The sequence below is a fragment of the Mus pahari genome, chromosome 17 (genome assembly GCF_900095145.1).
Source record: "Mus pahari chromosome 17, PAHARI_EIJ_v1.1, whole genome shotgun sequence".
Lineage (NCBI taxonomy): Eukaryota > Metazoa > Chordata > Mammalia > Rodentia > Muridae > Mus > Mus pahari.
Window position 1 is genome coordinate 10,368,817 of NC_034606.1, and position 10,994 is coordinate 10,379,810.

A 10,994-nucleotide genomic window follows, 5' to 3' on the forward strand; every position below is an offset into this window, starting at 1 on the left:
GGTATAGGGAACTTTCGGGATAGCATTTGAAATGTAAATAAAGAAAATAATAGTAATAATAAAAAAATTAAATTTAGGTAGCAGTTATCTGTTTTGATAATTACTATTACTATGTAAAACTAATAATTATTTTTGATATTATCATTTTAACATACATTTTCACAAATATTTTGAATGGCAATGTGGCATTCCATAAGAGAATAATTTTATTGGACAAATTCTCCACTTTGGCAGTTGAGGACTTATCTTCATTTTAAAGACCACATCCATTGCTGTCCATATTCATAAACCATAATGAAGCTGGATAGTTGACTTTAGGCTTGTCTGGTGATCTAGTAAACACAGTAATGGGAGATGATGCAAACTATATATACATTTTAAATAGAAATCTGGAATCTCTGAAGCATATCAGAGCACCAGGAGACTACCAACATACCAGCTGACAAAATGCACATAAGAAATCCTGTCTCAACTTCAGTTTGGGAAGTTTTTAGGATATATAACTAATGAGCATTTCCGCAGCAAATGCTATGCACATTGCAAAATTTTCCACTAGAAATTTTATATAACATTTCAATGACTTAGTGGATGGTATAATCTCCCATTGACTAAACTATTTGAAACTATGTGTTAAAAAGAAAAACATGTGCACAGATGTTTATTTAATTTTCTATTTTTCTTCATGTCATGATCCTGAGATTTTATTCACATAAACAACCCTTTCAGGATCTGAGATAATTTTCAACACACATAATTTTGTTCTTAATTCTCAGACTTCCAAAAATACACAAAAGTTAAAACTGAATTTCAAAATCATTCTCCAAGGGTGGTCAAACCAGCTGTGCACAAATTTAGTAAAATGTGTTTATAAGTATCTAAATATATTTTAACTGAAATCATCACATTTTGCATTGACTTTGATTAAGAGAAAAAAGAAACCTAGCTCTCACAGCTCTTCAGACAACTGTCAGCCCAACTACAGAGGAAGGTGAAGACTGACTTTTGTGCATAGCAGAAAATTATTGAGTGGGCAAGGCTGTGGGCATCATTAAATAGTAGCCCAAATTCAATCCTGCATTGGAAAACACAGTAGCATTGTATATGTTTTTTAGAAATGACTGTGAGTTCAAAGCTCTCAAATAAGGAAACAATGAGGCTCCCAGGAGGCTAGGAGATGGATGAGACTTGAGAAATTGCAGCCAGATTAGACTCAGTTTTTTGTTCACTGTCACAGAGACTGCTGAACAGGCAAATATCTACAGGTATCCAGGCACATGTTGGTACAAACAGGCTGCACATACACAAACAGGCACACTTCCCCTTTCCCGTCCCAGTCCCTGTCCCCTTCCCTTTCCCTTTCCTCTTCCCCTTCCACCCTTCCCCTTCCCCCTTCCCCCTCCCCCTCCCCTTCCCTTTCCCCTTCTCTTTCCCCGTCCCAGTCTTCATCTTCATCTCCCTCTTCTTCTCCTTCCTCTCCTCCTCTTCCTCCTCTTTCTCTTCCTCCTCCTCCTCCTCCTCCTTCTCCTCCTCTTCCTCCTCCTCCTCCTCCTCCTCCTCCTCCTCCTCCTCCTCCTCCTCCTCCTCTCCTCTTCCTTCTCATTCTTCTTCTTGCTCCCACCCCTGCCCCTCTCAGGTCTCTGGCATTTATAGCTTTCCAGAGACATCAGAATTAAACTATCTACAGTTAGCACAAATCACACCCCTGCCACAGCATGAGGCAAATCGTCTGCTTCATGGACAATCTGAAACAGCCCATAACCTACACCTGATATTAAAACAGAGACAGTTTTGTATAACATAACTATTTATTTTTAAAGAAATCAAGATTCTAGCTACAAAGAGGTGAAGGAGAAAACACATGTCTCTAACCTCGAGGTTATAATTATATACAATCACACAAAAGTGGCCTTTTGTCAAGAATGGTTATTTAGTTATTGCTTTGCTCTATATGGCTTCTTAGATTTATCTATCTGGGGTGGTAAGGGAATGAAGAAAGGACAAATACAAAGACACACAGACATAGAAACGGAGATCAAGGTAGACTGGGATTTCTGATGGAGAAAGCACAACATCCTGGAAACTCAACATCTTTATTACATGCAATTGAACAGGGAGGTGGGGTTTCTGCATACTGACAATCAAGGAGGCTGCGTTATTATATATGGCTCAACAAGGAGGCGTGCTTAGCTAATTTCAGTAGTCTCTAGGGGACTAGTCTCAGGCCAACAAACTCTGTGAGCAGAAAACTATGGTGGACGTTTTCTGCAACCACAATCATCTGCACAAGGACCAGAGGAATTCTTTGGCATCCCTCTGTACTTGGGGATGACTTTGATACTCCCATGTCTTTGTGGCATTAGAATACTTGACATGATATACCCATGTCAAACCATAAACATTAATTTAATCCCTACAAGTTTATAACACATTACACTATTACATACTTTTTTTTTTAGCTTTTTAAAGTTTTTTTTTATTTTAAGGGATTTTGAGGCATTTTTATTAGATATTTTCTTTATTTATATTTCAAATGCTATCCCCAAAGTCCCCTATATCCTCCCCAACCAACCCACTTCTGCTTCCTGACCCTGGCATTTTCCTGTACTGGGGCATATGATCTTCGCAATACCAAGGACCTCTCCTCCCATTGATGGCCAACTAGGCCATCCTCTGCTACATATGCAACTAAAGACACAGCTCTGGGGGTGGGGGGTAACTGGTTAATTCATATTGTTGATCCTCCTATAGGGTTGCAGCCCCCTTTAGCTCCTTGGGTACTTTCTCTAGCTCCTTCATTAGGGGCCCTGTGTTCCATCCAATAGATGACTGTGAGCATCCACTTCTGTATTACATACCTGATATTCAGCCATTTTTTCTCATTCTTAGGCCTGTAGATGTCCAGTGTCAGACATCTTATGTCAAGATAAATAATCACATTAGCACCATGTTGCCTAAACATAAGCTGACCGGTATAACCTTCAACAAAGGCGTCTTCACACCTTCATTTTGAAGGTCATTTGAGTGCCTTTCTCGTGTTTTTATATCTGTTCATACTTTATAAACAAACAATTTTGTGTCTGTTGCCATCATACGAATACTATAAATGTTTTAAAGCAACAGATAAATAAGATAAATTTGCCTAGTAAATTTGGCAAGCCCTAAGAGCTCTGCAAGCAGCGTACTAGCCCACATTCCTACCTTTTGTGTCCAGCATACATTTGTCATAAAGAATAAGCCCAACACATGGCTCCAGTAGAGAGCCATCAAATGAAGACAGAAGATTAAAGCGTTCACTTCAGAGTTGATTTTTAAGTCCACTGAGTTACTCAATGTGTTCACTCATTAGAAGTCTACTGTGAGGGAACTCTGGAGTCATGGAGGTGAATAAAACAGCATTGCAGTCTCAGCTGCTGCTGATGCAGGTAAGTTACTCAAATTTAATTCATTTTCCCTCAAGAATCAGTTTAAAGCTAGGGATATGGCTCAACTAGTAAAGTGCTTATTTCGAAGGCAGGTGGACCTCAGTTCAGATTTGAGCTTTGTGGAGGAGTGTGAGCCTGTAATTTTAGTGCTGGGAGTGGAGAGATAAGGATCCCTGAGGCTTACTACTAGACAATCTACCAAAATGATGACACTATCTCAGGAAATAAGGTGAAGAGCAACTGAGAAATACAACAAAGTCATCATGTGGTCTCCATTTGCACATATGTACATATATACTTACACATACATATACATACACAAACAGACACATACAAATAACACACACACACACACACACACACACACACACACACACACACACACGCATTGTTCTCAATAGAATCAAGGACCAGATGGATTATAGATTCATGCCAAAATTTTCAAAAACTCATAACTGGCCAGACTAGCCAAACTGATGGCTGTTGAGTTCTCAGTTCTAAGTGGAAAATCATTATCAGCTACACACTCACACATGCTCAAGGATCTGTGATCATCAAGGGAAAGGGGGTACAGATGAGGAACAATGCTGTGAATGCTATCTCCTGGACATATCATGGGCATTGCACTCACGAATTCTCTGCACCTCTGGCTACTGGCACAAAGTCAAGCCAACAAGATGTGTCAGCATCCCTCAGGCAGCACTAATTGGACTGAATGGGTTATTGAAGAGGGGAAGTATATGAAGGGAAGGAAGGAAAGGAGTTGTTGGAGATGCCCAGGTGGTGCTGGATAGGGGATTGGACAATATGACCAAGATACATTGTATAAAATTGGTCTCAAAGAATGAATTAAAGATGGCTTTTAAAACAGAATTATATCCCAAATTGGAAAAGACCACACTTGCCTCCTCTTCCTTGCTTTCTTTGTTCTGGCAGTCTGTCCCTAAACACTCTTCATTCTTGAGATTGTAGCTTTGTTTTTCTGCATGTCGGGAACACTTTGTTGTAGGGTCTAGTCTCCTAAGGGTTTTGTTGAGACTATCTTTCCCATTTACTCTATCAAACCAAACTCTTTAATTTTATTACCACCTCTTATCAATAATATCAATTATATATATATGTATATATATATATACATATATATATATATATATATATATATATATATATATTACTTTCTCCAAAGAGAATATAAATTTTATGAAAATGAAGACTTTGTATGAAGGGAAATTGGTCTATCACTTTATTTTGGTATATTTATATATAAAGGGACATTGGCATCCCTTTATAATCTTCCTTTCTTTTCATGTTTTATTCCAAGAAATCAGGATCTGATGTCACCCCACTTTAATTTCCTAGAAATGTATAAAAACTAAAGTATGTTAAGTTTTCATGCTATTTCCTCAGTGAAATTATTTTAATATTATTCAAATTCAGTTTATAACAATTCTTAGCTTTATACAGCATGCATTTGGGTGGTGAATCCTAAAAAATATTTTGCCTTAATTCAATATCAAAAATGTTTTCTACCACGAATAATATCAGATGTTTTATACTTTGAGGAGATACACTCAGGCCCAAGATTAATTTTGACACTCAGGCCTAGCATTGCTTTGGCATTTGTTTTATTTCGCTGTGAAGAGACACCATGACCAAAGCACCTTTTATAAGGCAAACATTTCATTGGAGCTGACTTAGTTTCAGACATTCAATCCAGCAGCATCAAGGAGGGAAAAATGGCAGGATGCAGGCGGACATGGTACAGGAGTAGTAGCTGAAAGTAGCAGCAGCATGAGTCTGTCTTCTTCAGGCAGCCAGAAGAAGGCTCCATCTGAATTGGCAAAGCTTGAACACAGGACCTCAACGCCTGCCTACACAGTGACACCTCCTCCAAAAAGGCCACACATCCTAATAGTGCTGCTTCCTACAGGCCAAGCATATTCACACTACCACAGCATTACAATATACCTTTGTGATCATATTGGGATTATATGGATAATCTGCAGTCTCTTTGTTTCAAGATCATATATGCAATGTACTTTTGTATTTCTGTATATAACATCTACAGGATCTTGTGTTGGAATGCTGAATTCTTGGGGAATGTACCTCCCCATCAATCATGAATGGACCAATATGACCAAGATATACTTAGACCTTTGTATTATATGAGTAACAATCATACTCTCAATTAGTTTACCATGGTGAACAACTTAAAGACAAGAGTGGAAAAATGAACCACTGGGAAAAACTTTAGAACTTTGCCACCAAAACCCCATTTGGGGCCAGTGGGATTTGAGTTTTAATCTCAAAATTTTTAGTAATTTTTGCAGTGTGACTTTGAGCAATTTTGTTTACATCTGTTATCAAATTACTATTTCAATAATAGACAATGATGCCTATTTTGTGGATTATTGAAGAGTAAGCTATAACAAACTAGAACATCTAGAGGTACCTGGGACATAGGATGGATGATGTTGATGATGATGATATGGTGGTGATGGTGGAGGTGGTGATGGTGGTGGTAGTTGTGGTGGTGTGGGTTGAGGGTTGTAGAGGTGATGGGGGTTTATATTCCTCTCCCAAACATTTGCTTCCATTGCTTTGTACTTTTCCATGAGATAACTATGCCTTGTCTACTCCTGATGATTACATTCTTGTCTTTATCTGCATGTGAATCACCATTCACCTTCATACCACTGCCATGGCCAAGACCTTGAATAGAGTGAGTTATGACATTTGAATTGTGGAGGACCCCATGTAAGTTCTCATGCTACTATGCTTTCACGTGATGAGATCAGGCACTCGTAGGTATTCTTATCTAAAGCTAGATCTCCCTATCTCATAGTGCTAAGTCTAAGATAACAACGATGAAAGTACAGTGCCCTGTACAGTGAACTGATACACTGTGATCAGAGCTGTTGGATCCGAGGTGCAGTATGTTAATTTAACCCCTAGAGGGTGCTATGAGCGAGTAAGAATCCAAGGAGCTGATGAAATATATGGTGTTTTTCTCTTGGATTCTGTTTTTAGCAAAACTGATTATGGGTTGGTTTAAATTGCACAGATTCATTGCCATGTGACATTATGTATGCATTCATTAAATTGTGAAGCAGAACATTAATTTAGGTTCAGTCTGGGTTAACAATAATTTGAATTATTTCACAAAATGTTCTTAACGTCCTTGGCAATATTGGAAAATTAAAATAATTTCACACACCACAGTAACCTTCAGTGACTGACCAAATTTGTAAAGCCCATAACTTATGATATTTATATATCATATATATGAATATGAATTTGATTACCCTAAAATAGGCAAGGCAGCAATCACTTTGGTTCTTACAAACCATAACCTTTCAGAGAAATTAATTCTTCCTGGGACAAAGATTGCTGAAGCAATAAACTATAAATGGCTTTACGGAAGCAAATCCAAGCAGAAGAGAGTTACGATTAACATCAGAGCTCCAGATAAATCAGAGCAGCCTTGATTTCATTTTCAGCTTATTGAAAATATGCAATAAGAAAGATGTAACACTCGACATAAAAATCTAAGATCTAAGATTAACAGGTAATGGGGAGGGATATAAAAGGACAATGATATGAAATTTTTTTCTTTACATAGTCTCCAAAATGGTTTTCCTGAAAAAAAATTACTGAAATCGATTTGTAAAAAGCAACTGCATATGATCTATTTTCTAAGTGAAGGAAATGGTTTCGTGTTTCATTGTGAACTTACCTTACCAAGAATTTGATACATTTAATAAGTTCTCATTAGCATAATGCGGTGTGGTCCTGAGTTTGAGCTTCGCAGCAGTGCTCACCCTTTCCCTAACGTGTCAGAGTTGAAGGTAAAGTTGTTTGGAGACTGTGTTCGCTGCACATTCCCCTCTCTCCATTCTTGACTTCAGTCAAACCTCCCTGTAGGCTTTAGGGTGAGTATGAATAGTCTCTTCTCTTCTGTGGGAAAACTCAACTATTCTCTGTACTGCCCTTGTATGCCATGGTTTCCTTTTGGTAACTCAGCACACACAGTCTGTTCTAGTTATTAATATTTTCTAGACTTTCTTTGGTGTCCTGAGAACCTATTTGGGGGTTGCATAGCTATTATGGGTGAAATCCAATTTTCGTTGGCAAGGGAGTCAGTGGTGCTTTGTATCATATGCCTTGTTCACTGTGGAAGATGGGGACACTCATGCTAATGATGTTGATTCAAGTGTTTAGGAAACCCCATTAAAAAAATTAAGACATTAATATATCATTTCCTCTCTTTCCAGAAATAATGTTACTTTTTTTTTGGTTCATTAAAATCTGTGTATAAATTTTTAGGAAAATGAAGGGCATATTTAAGTTACTTATTTTTACATAGACTCTTTTAATCTATTGCTATGAAAAGACGTCATGACCGGGGCAACTTATGCAAGAGAACATTTCATTGGGCACTTGGTTATACCTTCAGGAATTAGTCTATTATCATCATGACAGGATGTCAGGGAACATGACACTGGCAGACAGACAGACAGGCATGGTGTTGAACAAGTAACAGAGAGTTATATCTTGATTCTCCAGTAACAGCTGCAAGAGAAGCAGAGAGAAAGAGAGAGAGAGAGACGGAGAGACAGAGAGAGGGGGGGGAGAGAGAGACAGAGAGAGACAGAGAGAGACAGAGAGACAAAGAAACCAACATGGCCCCACCTCCTAAACCTTCCCAAAACAGTTCCATTAACTTTGTACCAAACATCCAAATGTATGAGCATCTAGAGCCATTTTCATTCAAACCACCACATGGAATAAAACTCTTCTTTGGGATTGGCTGTGGATTTGATGTTGTTTATTCTCACAAAAAAGTTCATGTGTTAGGAAGTTAGTTCACAGAGTGGCAGTATGGAGAGGTACAGTGACCTTTAAGAGGTATATGACTGACTGGTATATGATCTTTGGTGGTAATATGAGTGATGGGCATCAACACAGACTCCTGATGCTGCATGTCTATGGACCCAGACATGACCCTCAGTGATAGAAAGGGCTGAGAACTTCACCATGGCCTCAGGTATCATGGCAGACTACAAACATCAAGCTATTCCTTTCCAACTCCTGTCTCCAGTTCCACCTTTCTCCATAATGCTCAAACTGTTCTATCTATCCACCAAATACTTGCATATTGTACTGGTTCTTGCTGCAGGTGGGCCATGCAGCTGGTGGGACTCTGTGTACCTACAGCCTGCTTGTGCCACATGGCCACTGGCTGGAGGCAGGGTGTCCTCAGATCACCCACATTGCTTTGTAGCATGGAGGCAGCCTGGTCTCTGGGTATCTGTCCCTGCCTATTGCTTAACAGCATGGCAGCAGGTCAGGTTTACTTTTTAAAAATTAAGAGTGTAGATAACCCATAAGGTTTACAACAGGTCTACAAACTTTGAAACTAGTTGGAATTTGGACAGTTTCAGAAATAAAAAGCACTTAAAATCAGAGGTGAGTATATAAATCTGAGCTGCGATTTCAATTGGTTTCAATCCTGCCTGGAAGCCATTTGGAGGGTTGTCACCTCTCTCAAGGCAGAACAATCCAGATAACACATAATAAATAAATAAATAAATAAATAAATAAATAAATGCAAAACTTTTAAAAATGAGATTACATACTTTGTAGATGAAGAGAATATAAAAGATGATTATAGTACTTTCTAAGAAGTGAAAATGTAGCTTTTAAGATATAGTAATCACAAATAACTTCCATGATCAAATTAACGTGGAAAGCATTATTTAATATATTTGAGAAAATTTCAAATCTTACCAATGTAGTAAAATTACTAAAAAAATTCATCAGTAAAACCTAATTTCTATCTTTCCTTGTTTAAAAATTCCACAACTCCTTATGAGTTTAATGACTTCTATGGGTACTGAATGAAATATACGCATGTGAAACTTGAAATCTGACTAACCAATGAGAGAAAGCACACACTGATTCTTTCTGGGTCTGAGTTACAGCACTCAGAATTTCTATTTCTCCCTCCATCCATTTACCTATGAGTTTCCTAATTTCTCTTTTAACAGATGGATGATATTCTGTTGTATAAATGCACCACATTTTCATTAACCATTCTTCAGCTGATGGCTGTCTAGGCTGTTTCTATTTCCTGGCTATTGTGAATACAGCATCACTGAATGTGGATTGGCTGGTATTTTTACTGTAGGATATAGAAATCTTTGGTGATATGCCCTGAAAGTGGCTTAGCTGGATCATGTGGCAGATCTATTTATAGCTTTTTGAGGAGTTTCCACACTGATTTCCATGGCTGCTGAACCAGTTTGCATTCCCACTTGCAGTGTATAATTGTTCTTATTTCCTCACACACAAGCCATTGCTTTTCATCATTAAACCTTAATATGAACTCAATACATAATAAGTTCCAACCATGTACTAGTCTCTGTTTTATGGTAATATTAATGCCAGAACAGACAAAAGGACCTGGTCCTTATAGGGCTCAATATTCTGAAGTATTGACATAAGGAATTGTCTTGGTCAGGGTTTCTATTCATGGACAAAACATCATGACCAAGAAGCAAGTTGGAGAGGAAAGGGTTTCTTCAGCGTACACTTCCCCTTTGCTGTTCATCACCAAGGAAGTCAGGACTGGAACTCAAGCAGGTCAGGAAGCAGGAGCTGATTCAGAGGCCATGGAAGGATATTCCTAATTGGCTTGCTTGTTTTCCTTGGCTTGCTTAGCCTGCTCTCTTATAGAACCCAAGACGACCAGCCCAGAGATGGTCCCACCCACAAGGCACCTTTCCCCCTTGATCACTAATTGAGAAAATGCCTTACAGCTGGATCTCGTGGAGGCATTTCTTCAATTGGAGTTCCTTTCTCCATGATAACTCCAGCTTGTGTCAAGTTGACACACAAAACCAGCCAGTACAAAAAAGTAAACATAAAAATAAGAAATTTCTAAATTATGTCAGGAAACAGTGAATGCCATCACAAGACCTACAAAAGTGCAAGATGGAGTAGGAGGGTTTATGCAGGCTAGGAACAGCCCTAGTCCACAGTTGCATAAGCTGTCCAAGAGAGGCTTGGAAGATGAGCTTGGACAAGTACCTGAAGGAAGAAAAGGACTAAAACACACAGACCATTGATGGGTAGTATAGCATTTCAGGCACAGAAAACAACTCCCCAATGTGTTCCTTGGTTCTCATTTGTGATTCTTTCATGTCCACCTCAGATCTGTCTCTGTCTCTGTCTCTGTCCCTGTCCTTGTCTCTCTGTCTCTGTCTCTCTCTCTCTCTCTCTGTCTCTCTGTCTCTCTCTCTCTCTGTCTCTCTCTGTTTCTGTGAGTGAGTGTGTGTGTGTGTGTGTGTGTGTGTGTGTGTGCAGGTGTGTTTGATGCTTTTTGACCCACAAATAGGCCTAAGTTTTTTTTATGAAGAGTTTTGATATGTCTTCTTGAACAATGTATGTACATGTGTGTAAGATATAATGAATAAAATTATAAAATAATGACTGTAAACAGAAAAGCCCAAAAACACTGAAAGCAATGCCTCCCCTCAAGTTCAAAGCAGTATGTAGATATAAATTGGT